Raw genomic sequence first — 24,517 nt, forward strand, 5'->3', positions numbered from 1 at the left:
ACTGATTTTCCCTTCTTTTTTTAAAGATTTTTTAATTTTATTCATTTGACAGAGAGAGGGAAAGAGCACAAGCATGGGGAGCGGAGCGGCAGGGCAGAGGGAGAGGGAGAAACAGGCACCCCGCTGAGCAGGGAGCCAGTGATGACATGGGGCTCACTCCCAGGACCCTGGGATCATGACTTGAGCCAAAGGCAGACACTTAACTGACTGAGCCACCCAGGCGCCCCTGATTTGTCTTTAAAAAGGAGGAAAATCAACTAACTTTTCAATTCTCTCTTTTTATTTCTGTCGGAAATACTAGAACTCCCTGAACTTGGACACTGCCTTCTAGAAGAGCAGAACTTAAGAACAGAAAAGGTCCAGGAGCAAGGAGGTAGAGAGGATGGGAAAGTTTTGTGTGGGCTACTATTCTACTGTGATAGTGAAATACTGGCCAGTGACAGAGAGAGGGGACAGAGGGAACCTGCACCCAAGGAAGCTCAAAGTAAAAATAATCAAAGAACTCAATCAAAGAACTCAAACAGAACAGGCTGAACCATTCAAGACATCAAGAGGTAACCCTAGAGGAAGGAGCCCTGGAATTGTACAGAAAGCCAAGTTCCTTTAGCACGGCCTCAAATCTGCTGCCAAGCTCTTGGTAGCTAAAAACCAAAACTGGGGCATGAACTGTTACATAATCTTTATGATCAGAAAGAATTATGGAAAGTTCCTCAGGGAAGACGGAAGAGCTTTTCTTAGCAGCAAATTCTAAAGAAATATCTCATGTGGAGCTCTTAGGAGACATTCAGTGATGTAGGTGACAAGGCCCTCTATAACACCGCCACCAAAACCATAGGGGTAAGTTGCCTGTGCTTCCTTTGACAAAAGCCCAAGACAGAGAGCTTTGCAGGGGTTAATGTAGCCTGGATGCAGGGCTTGATCAGAGAGGTGCCCAAGGATGTCTGGCTCTGGGGTTAACTTAGTTTCAAAGACAGAAGACTATGTTTTAAAAATCTGAGAAACGTGGAAACTGGTGTGAACAGTAAATGAAGCATGTATTGGGAGCAGTTTTAGGGCCAGAAAAGTAAAGCAGGAAAGTGAGAGGAGCATCCTGTGGGTGTGAGGATAGCCAGGATGTATCAAGATGCATGTAGAATACAGATAGAAAGATTTCTACTTCCCCAAGGCCTGCAAAGGGGTGAGAAAAGCCATAGGTAGCTTGGAACTAGGCACTGAAGGCTTGCACCTGCTGTTGGGAATAAAGCACGTGGCCCAGAGTCTGATGACTAAGCAGGGGAGGTTTAATTATGTCCTGTGTCCCTTCTTGGTGTATTATTATACTCGAAGTATTCTAAACTTAGAGGAAATTTGTTAGGCCCTTGATGTGTTTATACTGCAAAAGGAGACTTGACAAAATAGGGAGACTTCTAGATTTACTAACCTTTAATGTGCTGTAGAAGCTAAGAGGAAGACAAGTTGTATTCCACTTAGGAGGTTGGAGAGACATCCTGGAGGAGGTGGCTTTAGGATTTAGGGCTTGATTGATGTGGAGGATGCTGAAGCTGGTGGCAGCACTGACAGCCAAGAACTCAGGGACAGGATAGATAACAGTGGGGGAGTGTTTAGGGATGGCCAGAGTGTCTGTTATTGGAAGAAAGTTGAGAGATGAAGACTGAATGCAAGATCAGGACTTGCTCTGGAGGGTCTTAAATTCCAGAACAGAAGAGCAGCAGGCATCAGTGGCTGGTACCAGCTCTCATGGAGAACGGTAAGGGTACAGATCCAAAATTGAGTTAGTAGTGGTGATATATGAGTGTTAGGAATGTTACTTCTCTGTCCTGTGTCAGTTGCTTAAATATCATTTTTAACATCCTGAGAGCCAGACTATAATCTCCTTAACAACTGCTAACATTACTAGAATTCATACTATGAATCCAGGCCCTGTGGTGGGTGCCTTACATTTCTTATCATCAGTCAATGATGTAGGTTCTGTTTTGGTATAATTTTATAGTAATGAAGGCTGATAAAAGTTGCACATTTTGTTCACCGTCACATAGCTAGTAATGATGGAATCAGGTTTAGAACCCAGCCCCATGCATTTTGTTCATTAGCACTGAATGCCTTTCTTGAAGTGAAGAAGCCCTTCTTTTATAGCCTTACTGAACCCAAAGATCAGTACAGAGCAGGTGCTCAGAAGATTCCTCTTGGACTCTGACTCAGAGTGGGATGCTAGCAAAGACCAGGCTGGCTCAGGTAAAGGGGGCTCCTTCCCTAGAGATAGCTTGGGGCTCAGTTGCTAAGGGTAGCAGCAGGTCCTGTCTCCCAGCTCATTTTTCCTGCCCCCTCTCAAGCTCAGGAAACTCACCTTTGAGTTTTTTGAGGTCCTACTTCTGGGGAAAGGGCCCAGAAGGGCAGATGGGTGTCTACCTGCCCAACTGGAGGTCTCTGGCAAGGGCCCCTAACTCTGCTCTTGGATATCTAGTTAGGACAGGGACTGAGCCATACTAGTATTTTTGAACTCTTGAGGGTACTGCTTTTGGGGGCTATGACCTCTGCAGCTGTAAGGCGATGCCAGCTAAGATCTGTGGCATGGCCAAGGGTATCTATCCACAGAGCCATTAGCTCTGAGATGTTCTGCTCTCATTTCCTGGGTCAGGGTAGAGATGGGAGGCAGTGATGTGGACTTTTCATGCTAATTCCTACTCCCTCACAGGGAGCCTGGCCAAAAGGCCACCTTTACCAGCCAGGAAGCAAGCAATTAGGCTTTCTACCCACCTCCATCGTGGTGTCTAAAATTTCATTACTAGAAACCTATATACTTTCTGCCTTTGGAGTGTCCTATTAGAATTCAGATCCCCCTGGCAAAGACTATATTTTAGGTACTGATTACCTGACTTCTCAGCTAGAAATATTTGAGTGAAATAATTATGGAAAACCTAGAGTTGGAACTTTAAGAAGCTAGGAAGGAGGTGAGCTGGAGGAACGGGGTTGCTAAACAGCAACAGAAACAGAAGAGGGACATTGAATGAAGAATTTCCAGGCACTTAAGGATAGCTCTATATAACCATGCCAGTAAGGATAGGTTCTAGAGTTTAAGTGAAACAAAATACATTCATCAAAAAAGTTATTAAGTTCTCAATCGGTAGGGAATTCATTTACCCATTCACCCATTCCTCTATCCATCCATCCTTAAAGCTTGTAACAAGGGCTTACTTTGTGCCCATTATTGGGCCAGGTGTATAAGAGTTACTTAGGTGATTTAGATATGATCCCTTCCTTCTGGGAGTTTCTAGTCTGGTGGGAGAAGACATAAGGTATATGAAAAATGACATTCAAACAAGATAATAAGTGTTAAGGCTCATAAGACGAGAACAGGAGTTCTGAGGTGGGCAAGCCCAATGACTTTGGGCAAAGCTTCCTGGAGGAAGAGACAAATGAGTCAGGCCTAAAGAGTGTGTGGGACTGCAGCACATGGAACCAAGAAGGACATGAAGGAAGGAAAGGAAACAGAAAATTGCAGGGTTGATTGAGGGCCAGGAAGCAGCCTGTGTAGCTTCACAGAGCTTGTGAAGGCAAGATTGCAGATAAAGGTGGAAGGGCTCTGGCCCTCACTTGGAGGAGCCCTGAGGCTTTGGCTCAGAGTGGACTCAGTTCCCAGGAGGTTTGCTTTGCTATTATTCCCCAGGGAAGCTTGAGAAGGGGGTAGGGGTCGTGAGACACATGCAGTGGAAAGAGAGGGGCGGGGGAGGGATGCTTAGAGCCAGACAGGCCAGAGAGGAATTCCCAACATGTCTCGCAGCTTTGCTGAGAAATTCAGAACAAACTATTTGGTTTTCTCCAGTTTCACTCTCCATCTCTAAAACTATTTCTTAAAGGAAAATATTTAAAATATAGGCCTAAAAACAGTTTCAAAACTTCCAGGGCTAGAGGCTATGACCTCATGGCACTTTCCAAATTTTTTAGCATTTGTGAGTTCCAGAGAGTACAGAAGCAGTGTCTGTTTCAACTCTCCTGTGTCCTACCTGCCACAGAAAGGCACATCCCTCTGGCTGGTGGAAGCTGAGAGTGGTGAAAGTGACAAAATTAGCAGGGGAACCAAGTGATTCTTGCCATCTATGTGTTGGATCTTGAATGTAGAGCAGAGTTCTAGTCTCAGAGGCTGGATTGAGCCTGGGCAAGGCAGCTGCCTGCTGACAACTGGCTCAGGATGACCTGCAATAAACATGCAATCAGGATACCAGAAGTGAAGAGCCTGGTTTGTCATCGTTTCTAATAGTGGAAAATTGGGAAACAACCTAAATGTCCAAGAAGAGGGGATTGATAAATTATGGAAGAGGCATGCTCTGAAGCATGGTAAATCCATGGTATTTGTCTAAGCTTATTTGTTAAGTAGTATCATTATAATATAGCCAATTAATCAGTAGATTTTAAGAGAGCATGTACAGTATGAGCCTATTACAAATTTCTCTATATTCCCTTCTATTACAATTAATAAATGTTCATTATCCTAGGAAAGACCCAACACTCTGTGCACAAAATTCAATTCGTTCATCATTTAGTGTATAGGTCCAGTTGTTACATCCTCTTTCCTTCGTTATCATCCTCTCCCCTCTTCTGGATTATAACTATCACCTCAAAAACCTGCCATACTATGACTCATCCAAAAGCTAAAATAGAATATACAACCTTTCTTGACTTCCGCTCTCCTACCCATTACCTTGTCATCTTTCTGCTTCCTTTCACTGCAAAACTTTTTGAAACAGTTATTTACATTTCCTCTCCAGTCACTCTTCCTTAAGTTCATTCGGATCATGTTTTTATTCCTCCTGTTCCACCAAAACTACTCTCATTAGGTCCTCAATGCCAAATTTGGCTCTACTTGGTCAATCAAATGGTCAGTTTCCACTCCTCATCGTATTTAACCTTTCAGCAGCCTTTGTTACTGCTGATCACAGTAACTTTTCTTATTTGCCTTCTGGGACATGAGACCCTTCTGGCTTTTCCCTTACTTCTCTGGCTATTCTTTCTTTTTTTTTTTTTTTTTTTTTTATTTATTCATGATAGTCACAGAGAGAGAGAGAGGCAGAGACACAAGCAGAGGGAGAAGCAGGCTCCATGCACCGGGAGCCCGATGTGGGATTCGATCCCGGGTCTCCAGGATCACGCCCTGGGCCAAAGGCAGGCGCCAAACCGCTGCGCCACCCAGGGATCCCTCTGGCTATTCTTTCTTAGATGATTTTGTGGATTCTCATAATTTTCCTTACTTTTCAATGTTGCTTTACTCCAGGGTCCAGTTCCTGGAGTAAACAGGCCTCTGTTTTTCTGTATTCTCTGTAGGGAATCTCATTCAGGTGCATGGTTATAAACACCATGTATAACCTGTAAATTCCAGAATAATATCTCCAGTTTCAACACATCTCTGCTTGGATGCTTAATAGGCATCTGAAACTTAATTCTCCAAGTGAAACTTGTGGCTTTCCCCACTTCATATACCCTTACTGCCCACAACCCCTAAAGCCCCCCTCTACTCATTCAGGTCATCTTGACTCCGGTTTCTCTCACATTCCACAGCAATGCATCAACAACTCTTGCTGGTACTATCTGAAATTCACTCTCACTGCCAGCGACACCTTAAAACTTCCTGAATCTGACTCCTTCTCAACACTACATAGCTTTCACCTAGTCTCTGCCACCAATATCACTGTCTTTTTAGTCCTACCTGGTCTCACTGCTTGTTTTCTCTACAGAACACCCAGACTTGTCCTTTTAAGACATCCATCCCTGCTTACAACTCTCAGTGGCTTCCATCATACAGAATAAAACCCCAGGCCCTAATCATGCACACAAGGCCCTGAGATTTGGCCCCCACTACCTTTCTGACCTTTTCTCCCACCCTTTTCCTCTTGATCACTACTCTCCACCGTGGCAGCCTCTTTGCTGTTTCTTGATCATGCCCAGAACATTATGGTTTTTGCATTTGCTATCCTCTCCCTAGAAGTCTCTTCTCTCAGATTCCTGCTGAAACTGCTCTCTCATTATTTGTAGGTAACTCTTAAATATTCCTTAATCAAAGAAGTATTTTCTGACTTCTCATTCAATAAAATAATATTCCTCCTTTATGTTGCTTTATGTTCCTGTTATTATCCATTGTGTTCAGTATAGGAGTTGTGCCCAGCTTCTGTGAAGGTCATTCACATTAACTGCAGTGTGATTGGCTCCCCTGGAAGTCTGCAGTGCACAACCTGCATAAACCGCATATGGCATACATCTAGCACAAAATTATAGCATAAATGTATTTATTTATTTATTTATTTATTTATTTATTTATTTATTTATTTCTGATTCCCCCACTAGAATGTAAGCTCCTCCAGGATGGGGACTTGGCCTACCCAGCATGTAGAATAGGACCTACAACAGGACCTAGCAGACGCTCAAAAATTATTTGATATATGAACTAATATCTATCTAATGTCTATGTGGATGCATAGGAGGAGAAAAGAAAGAAAGAAATATACCAAATGTTGATAGTGATTATATCTGACCAATGAAATTACATGTGATTTTTTCACTGTCTTTGTACTTTCCTTAGGAGACGGATATTTTAACAAGAATATATTATCTTTACAAAGATGCAGTTTTTTGGAGTTAGATAAACCTGAGGTTGAATTCTGCCTCTACTCTTTACTTGTTGAGTAACCTTGGTCAAACTTATTACCATCTCTATGTCTCTTAAAATAGAGATACTATCTAGTTCATTGGGCTATTATGAGGGTTAAATAAAATATGTACATTAAAGCTTAGCACAGCACTTGTCTTAGTAAATACTACTCTCTCCTCCTCCTCTTAATTCTTCTTCTCCTTCTTTTTTAAGATTTTATTTATTTATTCATGAGAAACACACAAGAGAGGCAGAGACACAGGCAGAGGGAGAAGCAGGCTCCATGCGGGGAGCCTGATGAGGGACTTGATCCCAGGACCACAGAACCACGCCCTGAGCCCAAGGCAGAGGCTCAACCACTGAGCCACTGAGGTGTCCCTATTATTGTTCTTATTATTCTTCTTGAGGGGAGATCATTGAGATGTAAATAAGTCTTTAAGTCTTGAAGAACAAACTGGTCTATATTCAACTACAGTTGTCCTTCCCTGTTAGCCAGTGAAAGGGCATCACTGGGCTGGACCTATGCCCAAGACAATGTAGTGTGTGAATTAACAAAGAAGAAACCAGGTCACTGCCATTCACATCTTAATGAAGACCCGTTATTAATAAGACTTTAAGTACTTTAAGGCTTCTCTACCCCTGTTTTCTTGTGATTATAGCAGGAAAATGGGCTAGAAAGTGAGCAGGAAGAGAAGGGAGGAATCTCTTTTCCTTTATTCTTCAGTATCCTGGTGAAGAAGAAATCCATGTGAAAGAACAGTGAGGTCCTGGGAGCAATCAATGGAGCTCTAGAGTCTGCCAGAGGGAAGAAAAGCTGCAAGAAAAGCTGCATGAGCCGTCAGAAGCCCAATGTGCCCACCATTGGGCCAAGTGCCAGCACCAGGAGAACTCTTTTGCCTTGGCCCAGAGACTTGGGGTGGGGCACAAATTCCAATCTCACCATGCCACCCTTTACCTCAAACAGCAAAAGATGACTTGACAGTCATAGATTTATGGTGATATTTATCTTGGTCAACACTCATGTTCAAGTCCATCACAATGATGTACTTTGTGGCTTACCTATTGGCGTCCCAGAGAGCTCACCAGAAAATGTTTCAGCCAGTGGTTCAGTTGTTAACTCTGGCAACACTTCTGGCCTGAATCCTGCTATATCCCACCATAGGAAGCTCAGTGAAATTAATTTAGAGTGAAACCTGGAAGTATTGTTCCTTCTCTGTTCTTTAAAATTGGAATAAGCCTTGAGTAGGAAACATCCTCTCCCTGACCTCTGGCCCATCCTCATTCCTGTAGGATTTCCAGAGCCATTCTAACTAGAAAACATCTCAAGCCCTTAAACACGAGAGCAGCAACAAGGAAGACAAAGGTCATTGGGCAAAACCTCTAATTAGGCTAGTGTTCAAATCCAGAAGAAGTCTATTTCCAAGGCAGATAAAGAAAGCCTTTGTTTCTGGTTCACCTATAGGCACTCCTAGGGAGCCTATCTTTCAGTCTTGTGAATGCTTTTCTTGATGAAAAGGAGAGAGGGCAGGCTCTGTTCCTTCCTTGGCCTCCAAGCCATGTGACCAGAAATATCCATCATTGTGTCTACCATATCCTTCCATTTTTCTAAAAGAAACAGCCCTATTATTACCACCATTTAACCCAGCATCATGGTCTCACACCAGCTACAGCTGATTGGGCCAGAAGTGGAGTCTGACCCAAAGGCAGGTAAAACCTTGGCTAAAAACAGTGGCCCATGGTTTTATGTGGTGCTAGAGACTCTGCTCTGACAGGAAGGAGCAAGAGCAGTGAGAGTTTTGCCCTCAGGAAGTTGAAATAGAGAAGATCTGAGATTGAAAGTATGTATCTCACAAGACATGAAGGGTCATTAACCAGCTGAAATTGGGATAAATCAAAATTATGAGAAAACAGAAAGCACAATATGGAGAAGATACACATTAAAGGTGCTGAGGCAGTTGCTGGGTCATTAGAAGAGGAGTGGATGTCAATAGAAACACTGTTACTCGAAATTAGTTGCCTTCCATGGAATTTGTGGGTTTGATAGTTTCATAGTCATAACTTTGACTTGAAGTTGTAGTAATAGTTGTAGTTGTAGTAGTTTACCACAATTGCCTTGTAGTAAAGAGACTAAAGCTAGTTTTGTCAGATCTTTTTTCCTGCAGTACACATAAAAGGTGGCATCAGTCTCCTGCCAGGGCCTCAATCTTCCAGCAAACGTTCTGTTTGTGTACGACCACATTCTGTGTTCAAAATCAGTCTTGACAGCCTTACTCTTCTCTGACCAGCTTTGACCCTTCATAAGGCTATTTTCCATTGAGCTCCTGTGAGGCTCACATGAAGGTGACATCGGGATAGTTCCCATTTCCCTCTTTTTGGCTCCATTTAGTGCATTTGGTCTATACTGAGTCACAGCCCAACAATTAGGCACATTTTCCTCCTGTCCTGTGTTCCCACAGTCCTCCAGGAGGAGGCCTGATAGATTCACACCCCACCAAACACATTTTACATTTGGTAATAAAGCCCCCAGGGGTTACATGTGAAAGGATGCAACAGAGATCACATCTCCCCAGACACTGTTTTATATTGAATCTTGTTTTTTTTGCCTTAGCTCTTCTAGTTTTGCCTTTAATTATGTCCACAGAATAACCCTAGAAACTGCAACCAATGAGGGGGATCAAGAGAGTTACTGGAGGTCATTTTGCTTCCTAGAAGAGGCCTAGCCCTAATTGGGAGAAGATAAAAAGATTGTAGGATTCCTTCCAGTTCAAATGTGTTCAGAGATAACACATTAAAAACAATTTAAATCTTATAAAAGCCAAAGAAATGTAAAATTTAAAAAAATATAGCAGCTTGGTAGACATAGCAAATTGTGCCTAAGGAGGTGAAAGAATCAAGTAATGATCCCTGCCATAGACACATGGGACTGTGTGTCCTATCAATGCTGTGGCAAAAATTCAGTCATCATCCCACAAGGAACCTCTTCTGTAGTTAATAAACCACAGTAAAAAAAGAATGGCAACTCCAAAAGTACTTGGGAAGATAATCCCAAAATCGTTTCAGATTATAAAATGGGCATCTTTTAACTTCAGATATATAATTAAGAGCAGAATTTTTAAAGAAAACTAAATATACATTATTAATATTTTTGCATTAAGGGATCTGTGAATATTTTATCATTTACAAAACTTAGAAATAATTTAGCCTGTTAGAATAAAAGCATGTCTGTTAATTCTAATTTAATATGTATACTTCAGTTAATTTATTTAAATTTATGATTTTAGGTTGAAGTTACTTTATAACTTCATTGGAACATATGATAATTAAAACTTAATTTGATAGCCTTATAAGGGTTAAGCACCTAGTTTTATAAGCTAAGCCAGACGATTGGTATGTTTAAAAAGGCTACAGGGAGAAGAAATGGGTAGGAAATATCAGAAAGGGAGACAGAACATGAAGACTCCTAACTCTGGGAAACGAACTAGGGGTGGTGGAAGGGGAGGATGGCGGGGGGTGGGGGTGAATGGGTGACGGGCACTGGGGGATGAGCACTGGGTGTTATTCTGTATGTTGGCAAATTGAACACCAATAAAAAATAAATTTATTTTAAAAAAAGAAAAAAAATAAAAAGGCTACAGGATGGTAATGATGGTCGATCTAATACCCACATAATGTCCTCTCTTTTGAAGTCCTAATAAAACCATAGCAAAGGAGTTTTTTTTTTTTTTTTTTTAAACCAAAGTCCATAAGGATGGGGAGAAAAGGCAAGGAACAATGGCAGTAAATTTTGGAAGCTGAAAAACAGACAGATGACTGTTAATTTACTTAGCAGAAGCTAGAAATCTGAATCTTAAGCCTGAAATGAAGAGAGCCAAGAATATCCTGATCTAAACCACAGAACCCTAAAAAGACTTAGAGCAGAAACTAGGGAGGAAGATGGGGGATAGTGTCCAAAAAAGAGACATTGGTTGACAGTACTCCGAGATTACAAGTCTCTGGGTAAGTGCCTCTCCCCTTCTCTGGTATAATAAACATAGAGTCTTCTCTGAGCAGAACCAAACAGAAGGACTCTGCACTGGAGAACAACAAGCCATAGGTGACAGCATGAGTGTATCGAAGAAAGAGTAAATTAATATATGCACATGACTGAGAGCTAAGCTTCTCCTGAAGGCAGAGATTGGAAAAATATACTCTGGGAAATCTAACCAGCCTAAGAGGAAAGACCTTGGGTTGGCAGCATTGGGATTCCTCATCAGTGGCTTAGCCAGATCCACCTAAGTGAAGGTCAAAGTCAACAAATCCCCACTCATATGCTCAGGACTTCCAATCTGCTGTTTACTTACTCACTTCTAGACATGAGCAGACAGGCAGGGGTTGCCAGACATCTGAGAAGTGGCTCTAATATGAAAAACAGAGACCAAGACAATCAAACTAGTCAATAGGAGTGAGCAGAGACTACACAGGGATACAAAACTTACAAAAAACATAATTGTTACAACAATCAGAGATAAGCATAGATATTGCATTCATGAGAAAAGAACAAGGTGGGATAAAAGGAACATTCAAGGAATAAAAAAAAAGTTCTTAGAAATGAAAAACATGATGGCACTAATGAAAGAAATCAAAAGGGTGGGGAAATGAAGGTGCTAATGAACAAAATAATGAAGATGGAAAAAAAAAGATAAAAGAAAAACAATAGGGGAACAATTTAGGACAACCAACATCCAAATAGTGGAAGTTCTAGAAGAAAAGAAACAGAAAGAAAAAAAATAGTGAATTAATCAAAAATGATTAAGAAAATTTCCCAGATCTGTAGGACAGGAGTCTTTGGATTAAAAGGACTCATCAGGGATCCCTGGGTGGCGCAGCGGTTGAGCGCCTGCCTTTAGCCCAGGGCGTGATCCTGGAGACCCGGGATCGAATCCCACGTCCGGCTCCCGGTGCATGGAGCCTGCTTCTCCCTCTGCCTATGTCTCTGCCTCTCTCTCTCTCTCTCTCTCTGTGTGTGTGACTATCATAAATAAATAAAAATTACAATAAAATAAAATAAAAGGACTCATCAGATTCCCAGCGTGATCAATGAAGATAATCTACATGGAGTCATTACTCTGTAGACTATCAGAATTGTAGAGACACATATCTGCTAGAAAAAAATGAATAAAATTTCAGGAACTAATTTGCAACATCTATATAGAAACTAGAAGACAACTAAACAATGACTTCAAAATTTGGAGAGAAAATAAATTCCAGTTTAGAATTTTCTATCCAGAGTAACCAAAATTAAATGTGAAGGAAGAAAGGTGATATTTTCAGACACAGAAATATCAACACATTTAGTTCCTAAGCACACATACTCAGGGAACTACTGGAGGATGTGCGCAATCATTGAAATAAGGGAATTAGTTCACCCTATCAGAAAATGAGTGGAAATGTTGAGTTCCTATATTCTGATTTTTGTTTAGGGTAAGAAAATGGGTCAGTCAGCTCTGTGTTAGAATGTTGGACATTTGAGAATGATTAGGATTTAAAGAGGAAGAGGTAATTCTGAAGTGTTCCATTATATAAATTGAACAGGGATAAGAAAACTGTGGTCTAGCATAAGACGCAGTAAGGGGAATCATCAGGATGGCTGTGAAGGGAGATGGTGGGAACCCCACACAGGGAGGATACCCACTGAGGCCCAAGCAGTGAGACTCAAGAAGTAGACAAATTGACATCAGCACATCATTGTCCAGAATACTCTCTTTCTAAATCAGCTAAACTACTGAAGGACGGACTCCAGCAAAATAGGGGATAGAGGGAGACATGAGATAGATCTCAGGACATGAGATCTTGTTTCTTCCAAGAAGGAGGAAGACCTGAGATTCAGGATACAGGCTTCCTACTCATGAGAAGACAAAGGGAATTCCTGAGATGACAGTAAAGAAAAGTCATGAGTGATGGTATGTGGCAGGCCTAAACCAGCCCAGGTTGAGGGAGAATGAAATTCTCTAGGAGGGAAGTCTCCAAGGGGAAAAAGGGCAGTAAGGCAGTGTTAGATCCTGACATGATAAAATTTATGAAATATTGTCCTGAAAGATTTGTGGAAATTGTGGGTAGAATTAGCAAAATGTACAAACAAAAAACTTAGCAAATTTTTTTTAAAAGTCAAGCAATTGCTAACTTCAGGGAAAGCAAAAAATGGGAAATAAAACAGTCATAGTGCCCTACAAAGTTCAGCTTAGAATAACGTTTACATAGACAAATAATGTGACCACTGAGAATTGCTTCAACCAAAGATCTTGATGTCACTGTAGTGAGACAGTGGTCTGGAGAAGCAAGAGGAAAGGTGGCATGAGAAAGCAAAATCCTCATCAGTTATTGTGCATCAGGAGAAGTGGGTCAAATTGAGCTACCAAAAGTGAGCAGTATATGCATATTATTTAGGTAAATGGAGAAGTGTATATTCCAAAACAAACGGCTGAAGGTGTCAAAAGTAGCCGATCTCTGGAAAAGCAGAGAGAGTATGGGAATAGGGGAACAAGGGAACCATTTTTATGTCACAAGATTTTTTGTACTATTTGCGAGTTATATGTATGAGCTACTCGAACAAAAATAAAGAATAATTTAACAAAATAGAATACATTAAATTTATAAATACTATTTAAAATGATGATTAAGTTTGTAAATGGGACAAAGTTTAACCAAAGGCCCCTAAAAGTGATTGTCAGATTTATTGGAATTATATGTAAAATAATAAAGTTGGTAAATTGAACATAAAAGCCTAAGGAAGGACTAGCTTCACTTAACTTGAATAAATTTAATATTATTTCAAAAAAGCTTAAGGAACTTCTGAATATCATTTTTTTCTGTATAAAAGTCCATCTTGAGAACATGAAATTCCCTGGTATTGTCAGATTTAAAAGCCTGTGCTGAATGGTAGAGGAGGGAGCAATGGCTGGGGTTCCTGGCTGGCTCTGCCCTGGAAAAAAGGAAGGAGTCTTCCGCTGTGGGCTTTCTTCAGCACCCATCATTTACACACTGGGCAGATGGACTCATGTGGGCACCCCAGTATCTCATCTACCCAGGAAGCCAGCCTCTTCCAAGCATTCTGCATCCGCTGGTCAGAGCAGGCTTATCTGATCTTGAAGCTCTGTGCGGCCAACCCTGAGGCCCACAATGTGCTGAGCAGCCACCTCCACCGCTCAGGGCAGTTCACAGTGGGATCGACAGTAGGGCTGACGGACTGTTTTCTCAACCCTGTTAGTGACCTTTACTGCCCCACAGTCACTAGACTCTGGGGAAATGGGCAGTAGCTCCTAATTAGGAAGTGTGGTAGGGTGAGCAGGCAGCGGAGGATGAGTGGGGATCCAGGGCCAGCGGTCAGAGACTTCTGTCTGAAGGAGACCAGCCTGAAAAGAAGAACAACTGTCAAATGAGTTCACACTAACAGGCACTCATTTGAAAGGATTATGAGACATGTTTCCAGAGTCACCTCAGGAAACATCCCCCCTCCCCCCACCATTTTATACTCCTCTGACTCTTCAGAATGTGGGACTGGGAAGAGTAAATTTAAATCGGCAGGATGATATCGAGCAGGGCTCAGACGCCCTGGAAAGTCAAGAGCGTAGACTTTGTGGGCAGAATGAACTCTGTGGCAGCTGCTCACCTCAGCCGGTTTAGCACAAAAGCAGCCTGCAATGTGCAAATGAATGGGATGGCTGGGTTCCAGTCCCTCTTTATTTACAAAAATAGATGATGGGCCAGATGTGGCCCACAGACAGTTGTTTGAGGATCCCTGCATCAGGAATGCTAAGGAACGGGAGAATTTCAGGTTGTTTGATGAGTATACAGTGGGTAAGAATGTCAGTCACAATATTACCTGTTGCAACTGCTGGAAGACAATCCAAGCTTGCTTAAACCAAAAGAGGATTTTTCACTTATATAACCGAAAATCTAGAGGTAGACCTGCTTTAGGAGCAGTTCTAAATGACTGGTCTTTTTTCTCATCTTTGGGCTCACACTCTCTTCTGTTGAGGGCATTCTCAATCAGGTTCTTGGAGGCACAAAGTGGCTGCCACCAGCCACCAAGCCTATGTCCTTCTAGAGCTACATGCTGTAGACAGAGCATGGAATTCCTGACAGAGACTTGAGATGCGCTCAAACTATACCAGCTTTAAGCCAGGTACCTATTCAGTGTCGATATGTGCTAGGATGAGGCTCTTTCTTTACTTAGCTACTTGGAAAAGATTCTCATTACTCTTGGGCCTTATTCTTCCTTATAAACATTACAATCTGCTTATCAAGCTCCATGGTAAACATTCCTGGGCTTAACTGGAACTGTATTAAGTCTATAGACAAATTTGAGAAGAATCAACATCTTGATGCTTCATATTTATGAATGTGGGATAGTTCTTTCCATTCATTTAGATATTCTTTAATATCTCTTAACAATTATTTTAATTCTCGGGCAGCCCTGGTGGCTCAGCGGTTTAGCGCCAGGCGTGATCCTGGAGACCCGAGATGGAGTCCCACATCCGGCTCCCTGCATGGAGCCTGCTTCTCCCTCTGTGTCTCTGCCTCTCTCTCTCTCTCTTGCTGTCTCTCTCTGTGTGTGTCTCTAATAAATAAATATAATCTTTAAAAAATAATAATGATTTTAATTCTCCTTGCAGTGTTCTTAGGTATGTTTGGTTAGATTTATTTCTAAATTCTTGATTTTTTTTTTGATATAAGTGTTATCCTTATTAGTTTATCTATTGCCACATGTTACTCCCAAACTTAGTGACTTAAACGGTGATAAAACTTTGTTACGCTCACAGTTGCATGGGTCAGGATTTGGCATATCCTGGTGGGGACTGGAATCTCTCATGAGGTTGCCATCTAGCTGTCAGCTGGGGGGACTATCATCTGAAGGCCCAAGTGGAGCATGAGGCTCACTTCCAAGGTGGGCCCTCACATGGTTAGCAAGTTAGAGATGGTTGTGGGCGAGGAGCCTCAGTTTTTCCCTGCTGGGGCCTCTCTCCAGGCTGCATGGTGTCCTCACAACACAGTAGCTGGCTTCCTTCAGAGTGAGTGATTTAAGAGAAAGAGAAACCTGGGAGGAAGCTATCCTTTTTATGATCTAACCTCAAAAATGGCATAATATTACTTTCTATTTGTTAGAAGTGAGACACTAGTCTGTCTTATTTTATGAGGGAGAGCAGTTTGGTGCCACATTTTGAATCTCAGGAAGGAAATAAGCACAATGCCCAAAGTCTGAGAGTTTCTGTTTTATGTGTGTGTGTTCAAAGAAACCTCTGTGCTTACACAGAAATGGACATTTACTTTTCCTAGTTTTACAATGTGCTTCCACTAGGTATTTGAGTAAATCCAAAGGAGGTACTATTTCCTTAACATTGTTCTCACCATGGCCCCTGAGGGTCTCTGAATTACAGCCACATTGAACTGATTTTATCCTCCCATAGATGCTCCAGTCTTGTTGTTATTCTTTTGCATATGCTTTTCTCTCTGCCTGGAACACATTTCAGCAGTGGCCAATGCCCACTGGAACTTTCCTTGACTGAGCCTGTGTAAGATGCCACTCTGCATGCTCCCACCACGCCCTATACATTCACCTGCATAACACTAATTACACTATAATGCAGTGTTTCTCAAAATCTGGTCCTCAGGCAGTACAACCTGGGCATTTGGGAGAAATGCAGATTCTCAGGCCCCACTCACACCTCCTGAATCAGGCACCCTGGGATTGGGCCCTGAAATCTGTGGGGTAATAAGCCTCCAGATGATTCTGGTGCTCGATCAGTTTGGGACTTTGCTTTGGGATCAGTTTGCTTTGTCTGGTGCATTGCTTGTTTACTTTTGGATCCCACGCTGGAGGTAGGCTGCATAGGGCATGCTGCACCTGTCCTATTCACTTCTGTGTCCGCCAGGCTCACAGCAGGTGCTCTTTCTATTCTACTGGTGGAATCCAAAAGAAAAAGGTAAGAGTAAGTGAGAGGTCCTGATCAGAGGCAGCTGCCTAGTGTTTAATCTCTACCTTGCTGCCTTCACCCGCCCCGGCTCCCGCCCCCCAAAGTCAGCCACAGTACAGGATGTAGCCTTTTTGTTTCTTTGCTTGCTTGCTACTTTGCATGGCCTGGGGATTCATTATCTTCCAGATAAAATTGCCTCTCAAGAAGCCAGAGGTCCTGCGGCCCTGGGCAGACACCATTACCTTAAGGAAGTGCTCTGGGACAGGATAGACAGCTGCACTGGGGGCGGTTGTGGCTCTGTGTCAGCCACGGGATTTGGCTGAGCTCCGACACTAGGTCCCTCTCTGGGGACTTCTAACAGCTTGTGCTGGGGCAGGTGCATTGTTTTCTCCATGGGAACCCATAACATAGCACAGGAAGTGGAATGAGGGCAGAAGCCAGATGACTGTGAGCACCCAAGGGGGTGCTAAGAAGGGGGGGGGGCGGGTAACAATCCAGGGACTGCTTGGCAGCAGCAAAAGGAATTTTAACTATTCAGTGGGGATTCCTGTCTCCCTACTCTTCTTCCCATCCTTATCCATCTCCACTATTTCTCAGACTCCATTTCTTAATGTGGCACCTCTCTTACGTGGTCATTTCCAGATAGGACAATGGACCCAAGTAGAAACTTACTTTTTTTTTTCTCTAAAGAAAGCAAAACATTCATGGTACAGTTTTGGATTGTGATTTCTGAGAGGCAGGCTTCTCCTGTGTGTGTTTGGAGGCACAACTTTCCCCCCTTCGTTTCCATACTGGAGTTTTGTTGTTGTTTTTTTTTAAGATTTTATTTATTTACTCATGAGAGACACACAGAGAGGCAGGCAGAGACACAGGCTGAGGGAGAAGCAGGCTCCATGCAGGGAGCCCGATGCCTCCAGGGTCAGGCCCCGGGCTGAAGGCGGCGCTAGGCCGCAGAGCCCTGCGCTGCCCCTACTGGCCTCTGTACGACCTTCCTGTCCGTCTCCCGCGTGAATGGACAGATTATCATCTGCATTTTCTAGGCTGGCCTGTGTGGCCTGTGAACGAGAGGACTGTCCTCTGTGATTTCTCCTGAAAGGAGTGGGGATTACTGCTGTCAGTCACTGTGAACAGATAGTGACGAGGGTGCTCCAGAGTGGCCGGGGTTGTCCCTGGAGTCTAGGGACGGCGGGTGGCGCCGCGGTGGAGCGCCCGCCTGCAGCCCAGGGCGTGACCCCGGGGTCCCGGGACCGAGTCCCGCACCGGGCTCCCTGCGCGGAGCCTGCTTCTCCCTCTGCCTGTGTCTCTGCCTCTCTCTCTCTCTCTCTCTCTGTCTCATGAATAAATACATAAAATCTTAAAAAAAAAATAAAGTTGAAGTCTGCCACAGGGAATTAGAGACCATTTCCTCCAGGGGACCCCAACTGAATGGGAGTAAACCAGATAGATCTATACACCCAATTATCTGGTTCAGGGGTCAGCAAACTATGGCCCTTGGGTCAAATCTAACCTACTGCCTGTTTTTATAAATAAAATTTTATTGGAATACAGTTATATCAATTTATTTACATATTGTCTGTGGATGCTCTGCTACTACAACGGCAGGGTTAGGAAGCTGTGACAGAGCCAGTTTGGCCCTTAGAGGCTAAAATATTTACTGCCTGGCTCCCCGCAAAGTTTGCAGTCTCCTGCTCTGGTGGAACATTTATTTCCCCCGTGTGATCCTTAGCCCCTGGCCCTCACATGGCCATATTTAAAGGCTGCAGCCTGATTTCATCTATGCTAGTGGGCTTAAAATATTTACTTTAAATTTTTAACTTGGCAATAATTTCAAGCCTACAGAAAAGTTTCAAGAATAAGAATAACACAGAGAATATTATATACCCTTTACCGGATTCACTTATTATTAACATTTACATCATTTGCTTTATTACTTATCCCACTCTCTCTTTATACAATATATTTATATCTTATACATCATATTTATTATATATATTTTAATCAATAATATTATGTATAATATTTTAATCAACTAAATATAATATATTTAATCAATATACTTCAAAGCTCTGTGCATTAGAATCATTCATGTACATGTACAGGCTTCCTAAGAATTAGGATTTTCTCTTTTCATAATCAATTTTCTTTCTTTTTTTTTTTTTTTAAGATTTTATTTATTTATTCATGAGAATCACACACACACACAGAGAAAGAGGCAGAGAGACAGGCAGAGGGAGAAGCAGGCTCCATGCAGGGACCCCGATGTGGGACTTGATCCCGGGACTCCAGGATCACGCCCTGGGCTGAAAGTAGGCGCTAAACCACTAAGCCATCTGGGCTGCCCTCATAACCAATTTTCAACTTTAGTTCATATGAGGACACCAGCGGATTTTCTTTGTAGCATTTTTTTTCCCTCCAGTATAGCATTCAGGGTCAGGAATTGCATTTACCTGTTATGAACCTCAGGCTTTGAGGTCTGATTCTGTTAAGGAAGAAAGCACTTCTTTCATAGTTCATCTCCTGGAAGACTGTAAGGAAGAGACAACATTTTTTTCTGGTCCTTTAGTGTTTATAGCTGGGGACTACCTGCAACAGCCTGGAGGACTATTCTAGAAACAGAGGAAATGTCCGTGGAACGGGGCTTCTAGAAAGGCAGTATCCTACAGGTGTCTGCCCATACTCTGGATGCGGCAGCAATGCCACATGTTTGGAGACCACGAGATTGTCCAAATGACCCCTAGGGTGATGGATTTCCAGCCAAATCTCTTTACTCTCTGGCTGCAATGAGCCTGAGATATCCCTTTCTATGATGGACCCCAGCTCTAACGAGGTAACATGTTAGACACTTCCAGCAACCTGGGAATTTGGAAACGGGATGAAACAGAACTTTAGAATCAAAGGCACAGATTTGCAAGCTGCAGATCTGGGGAGGGTCTGAGCCTGGGAAGTTAAGATTAGTTCATGGCAAATTAAAATTAATTATATCAATTAAAGCTACCATTTAAAGTATAATTAGTGATCCTTTTAAAATAAAGATTTTTTTGTTAGCATAAAAATTAGATTAAATAAAAATTAACCTGTACTAGATGCAATGAAGTTTGATTTGGTATATGTGTAATATATATCCATGTAATCTTGTAGAAGTGTGTGTGTGTGTGTGTGTGTGTGTGAAACATACGATTCACTTAATCATTTATTCATTTTTTTTAATCAATGATTTATTAAGGGTTTATTGTGTGAGAAGTGCTTGATGGAAAAATGAATCACACATTCCTGGGTACGCTGCGAGGGGCTATTTTGCTGTATTAAAGAATTTGGATTTATCTTTCAGAAAGTATTATTCTCACTGGCCCTGGCCTGGGCCAAGAGAATGCAGGTTTGAAATTGTGAGCTTTTTGCGGGTGGTTAGCACTCTTGGAAAACATGATGCCTGGCAACAGTCTGTGGCAGGACTGAAAATACTGGTAAAGGGTTTAAGACTAACGATTCTTCCAGAACAACCAGCCTGACAATGAGTAATATGCCGTTTGATGTGAAAATTAGAAAACTGGCAGAGGAACCTGCAAGAGGGAAATTGGATTTCCAGAGAGACGAATGGGAGGCCATGCGGCTGAATAGAGTTCATAAGATGCAAACGCATGCAGGGGAGTGGCAATCCTCCCTCACTCCCAGCGCACAGAGCAAGTCCCTGTTGTTTATTTATTTGTGGGTGAAAAGCGAGCGCTCCGTGGCCCTGGTGTTTATTATCAAAATGGATGGATTCAATATCGAGCAATGATGTGTTCAAAATGAAAGCCACATCATTAAATGTTACAGGCATTTATTAACACAGTTTCCTCCTCTTGCAGATAAAACAGGCAGGTGCCACGTGACTTCAGTGTTTTCTCCTCTGGCTTTGTCGGAGGCTCCGTTTCCGGCAGGCAGTGCCGTGGAAGGCAAATCTGGGAAAAGCAGAGATATCCAGGAGGAAGTGATGAGGAATGGAGAACACCCAGAGGGCAGCCTTAAAGGGGAGGGCCCCAGCTTCTGAAAGCACAATGGGACTGTCCACTTACTGCTCTTTCTCTTTAGCTCCCCTATCATCTGTCCCATCAGCTCACCTGTTGGTTTCCCATCTCCTTTCTCTTCTCTCTTGCTGCATCTCTGGCTGCATCTCATTGATCAAGGAATGGCTTCGATTCTTGTGAACTGTGACTTCTAACCTGGACACAACAATTATTGGGGTAGGTGTCAACCTTCATCTTGGGATCTTTTGAATGGTTCCACGCCCAGAGCAACTCCGTGCTAAAAAGACTGCACAGATTTGAATGGCTATGCTCCAACTGAAAGAAACCGACTTGGGAGAAATGACATAAATTCATTATTACTGAACTGAAACCTCTTTCTGCTCCAGGCAGAGAAGATAAATTACCACTCAAGTGATATAAAGTTATTTGAATGTTTCATTGGATCAAATGCATCAGGATGTCTGGAAATCTCTTCTCTTTTAAGTTGGAATTAAAGAATGGTTATCAGACGAATAATAGACACTATCATTTGCATACATTTCATCTCAAGAGACTTCTGAAGTTATGCAATACTCAAGTGGCTAATTGTTCTTCACACTCCTGACATATCAAGTTACAGCTCAGATTAAGGAGGACATATTGGTGACTGGGATGACCAGTGGGGCCCACAAGGAGGGCAAGGGCTGAAAGAGGGTATGGCTGATGGGGGCACCACGAGATCTTTTAAAGTGTTCCCATGAAGGACGTGAACTTGGCAAGTTTATTTAAAGCAGATTTTTTCCATGTCATCTGACTCCAGATAACAGTATTCAATGATGACCAAAATGCCAGTGCTTTTTTTTCTTTGATAGTCCCTTTTCATCAAAGACTTAAATTCTTTGAAATAGCCTCTAAAGTTGCCATTAAAGTTGCCATTAATTCCACCACCCACCGACTCTTGCAAATTCTTATTGAGTAGATCCGTGGTCTGAGATTTTGCTATGAATGGAATTAATTTTCGGTGTTTGCTTAGAATGTGTAACATCAGCAGGCTGATTTTTGAAAGTCCTTCCTGATTTCCTCATAATCCCATGAGACCTTCAAGGAAGCCTAGGCCCCATTTTATTTACTCTGAGCCTCCAGAGCCTAGTACAGAGCCAGGCTTGGAAATGATGTACTTTTCTTGTTGAGTAAAGATAGAAGTAGCCCATCTCCCATAGTGCCATTTTTGTTATGATTCTCAATATTACCCACACAGCTGTAGGGTACTCTGTAGACGTACAGGTGCTGGGCTGACAGGAATCTAGACTGGTTAGGCACTTCTAGCTTCAAATGAGAGACATTCCAGATTACCATCTGTAATGTGGGCTTCCTACAAAAATAGAATACGAAGGTATGTGAGGTAGCAGGAGATGTCATCTTTGTCATGAGGTCACCTCTGTGGCACAGTGTCACCCAACACTCTATGTGTAATCCTGCACTTTCAAGCCTCTCTTAGATTAGCACTCTGGCATGACTCTGTGTGGTCAATGGACTGTGAGAGAAAATGACTGTGTGTCATTTCCCAGCATAGGCAGTTGAGACCCATTATCCTTAAATCCCACCTTTTTTGTCCCTTTCATGGGGACTTCAGAGACCCCAGATTTAGATTGTTCTGTTCTAATATGTCAAAGACTTCCCAGCCGGGGCTCCCTGGTGAGCGTGGGGCAATGTCCCCACCGAGTGCATTGCAATTATAACGTGAAAGAAAAACAAATTTTTATTGCGTTGAGTCACTGAGATGGGGGAATTTATTACCGCAGCTTAGCAAATTCCCAGCAGATTTCCCCTTACATCTCATTGGCCAAACCTAAATGATAATGGTCACTCATAGCTGCAAGAAGGCCGAGAAAAATGGGAAGAGGATTGCTAATTTGGTTTGAATGAATCATGGTCTACCCTCTGGGGCTATCTCACCCCAGAAAAAGGTGGGGTTTGGTTACAAGGATGAAGTGAGGATGACATTGGGTAGGCACTGTCAGTGTCTGCCGAATCACCAGATACCGTTCAGGCTAAAGAGAGAAGATGCTAAAACCAAAAAGGAAGAGGTGGATACCCAGGTAATTCTAGAACTCCATGCCTCAGTCTGATCCCACGTGGCTCCTCCTCCTGTGAGCTGTCAAGATGCCTGGTTAAGTGACTGTTAAACTGCCTTTCCTCCTACCTCCTGTCTCCCACCCCCCAAAGGCTGCCCTTGAGGTAGGGAGGGAAGTGATCCCCGCTATCCCGTTGCCAAATCTCTCAGAGAGGTTATGAGGCTGAACAGATTTGTGTTTGAAAAGGGCTTTGAAGCTCTGGCGTGAAAGGTACCACAGAAGTGCAAATGCCTGCAATTCATAGCCTGCTGAATGGAACAGGAACTGAATTGCTTTAAACTGGAATTTCAGGGCCTGTGCCTGGTGTCTGGGATTTGCACAATGCTTTTCTGAAAGCGCTTTCTTCTGTATAGACTGCTATTTGTTCTTTTAGTTCCTTACCCAAGTTAACTCTCAGTGTCTCCTTACCCATCTCCTCCAGAGGAAGGCCTCAGGCTGGAGAAGGTGAACTGTAAATTTCTCACTTTGGCTTTGAGAATGTTTATCACTTCTTTCCCTCACCTTCTCTGGTGTTCACTCCTTCAGCCACGCAGCAGTCCTTCTCAGGCCCTTCCGGTCAGGAGTGAAGGGGTGGGGAAAGGGCGGGAATTGAACCCCTATCAGCTAGACCCTAGGATTGGCCCCGTGGTGGGAGTGGGGTGGATTCTGAGGATAATGGTCTGATCCACCTCTACAAACTAACTGGAGGGTTGTTAAAGGTGCACCTACCCAGGCCCACCGATGTGGGATTGTCAGCCTGAGTTTCAGGAGTTTGCCTTTTTCCAAGCACGTGAGTGTTTGCCAGGGAGGAAGCTCAAGAAATTCCTTATATGATGAAAGAATTGTGCAAGAGTCACATTGTACCAGGTCCAATGCTAAGTATCTTCTCTATAATTTCTCATCTAATCTTACCCAACAGCCTAGGATATGGCTATAATTCTCTGTGTTCCTCCATTTTCCAGATGAAGAAACTTGGCCAAGGAACTTAGCCAGGATTGGGACCCAGGTTCTAATCAACCTGAGCATGATTGAGTTGTCTGTTTCCTCTCCCTGAGGATTAACATTTTAAAAACTATTTCAGGGCAAGAACACAGTGGAATGGATCTCCAGTGGTGATGTTTCTGGCAGCAGAACTGGCGGGAGGCTATTACCCAATGCTGTAGTGTCAGGAAGAGTTAAATCTTTTTGACAGTGCAATGGCCCCCTTTGGGTTTGCCCAAATGGCACCTGTTGTTGAAGTCAATAGAGCTTACAATTTAATTTCATCTGCCTGCAAACAATCTCTCTCATTAGGGGGTGGAGTCATGATAGGATTCTCCCAGCCATGCAGTCTCACTTTCTACAGAGGTAATGCATGAATACAGTCACTGTTTTCTGCAGAGAGCGAGGGAGAGTCTCACTCTACCCTCAAACTGCACATAATGAGAAAGGAAACCTCTGGGTAAGGAGAGAGGGGGAGGCAATGATTGAGGGTGAGGAGGGGTGAGAAGGGGTCAAGCTTGTACACAGGGCTCATAGAAGTGCTTGTCTTTTCCCTCTGTGAGCTGTTTTCTGTCCACTTGTAGGCTAGTCATTATGTTCGATAGAATTTGAATGCTTCCATTATCCAAATGACAAGGAAGTGGCTTTTCTACGTGTTAGAGATGAACCCACCACACAGGCATAAGGGACTCTTTCTGTTTTCAACTCTGATCCAATAGGACCCTTTGGTTCAGTAATAAAGGTGACGGTGATAAAGACACAAGTAATAGCAAGGATAGTACTGGTATAATTTGCTTGCTATTATACAGGGTGCTCTGCATAAATCTCTTTTTTAGAATGTATTTATTTATT

General features: G+C 42.8%; 1 long non-coding RNA gene across 1 annotated transcript; it reads right to left on the reverse strand.

Moving 5' to 3' along the window:
- Positions 1-20,344: 20,344 nt before the first annotated feature.
- On the reverse strand, positions 20,345-23,336 carry LOC118350166 (uncharacterized). Its single transcript, XR_004803472.2, has 3 exons — positions 23,207-23,336; positions 20,685-20,786; positions 20,345-20,525 (listed from the first exon to the last, which is right to left on the reverse strand). It is a non-coding gene; the product is annotated as an uncharacterized LOC118350166 (long non-coding RNA).
- Between the last annotated feature and the right edge of the window lie 1,181 nt (positions 23,337-24,517).

Source organism: Canis lupus, chromosome 11 (assembly GCF_003254725.2).
Source record: "Canis lupus dingo isolate Sandy chromosome 11, ASM325472v2, whole genome shotgun sequence".
NCBI lineage: Eukaryota > Metazoa > Chordata > Mammalia > Carnivora > Canidae > Canis > Canis lupus.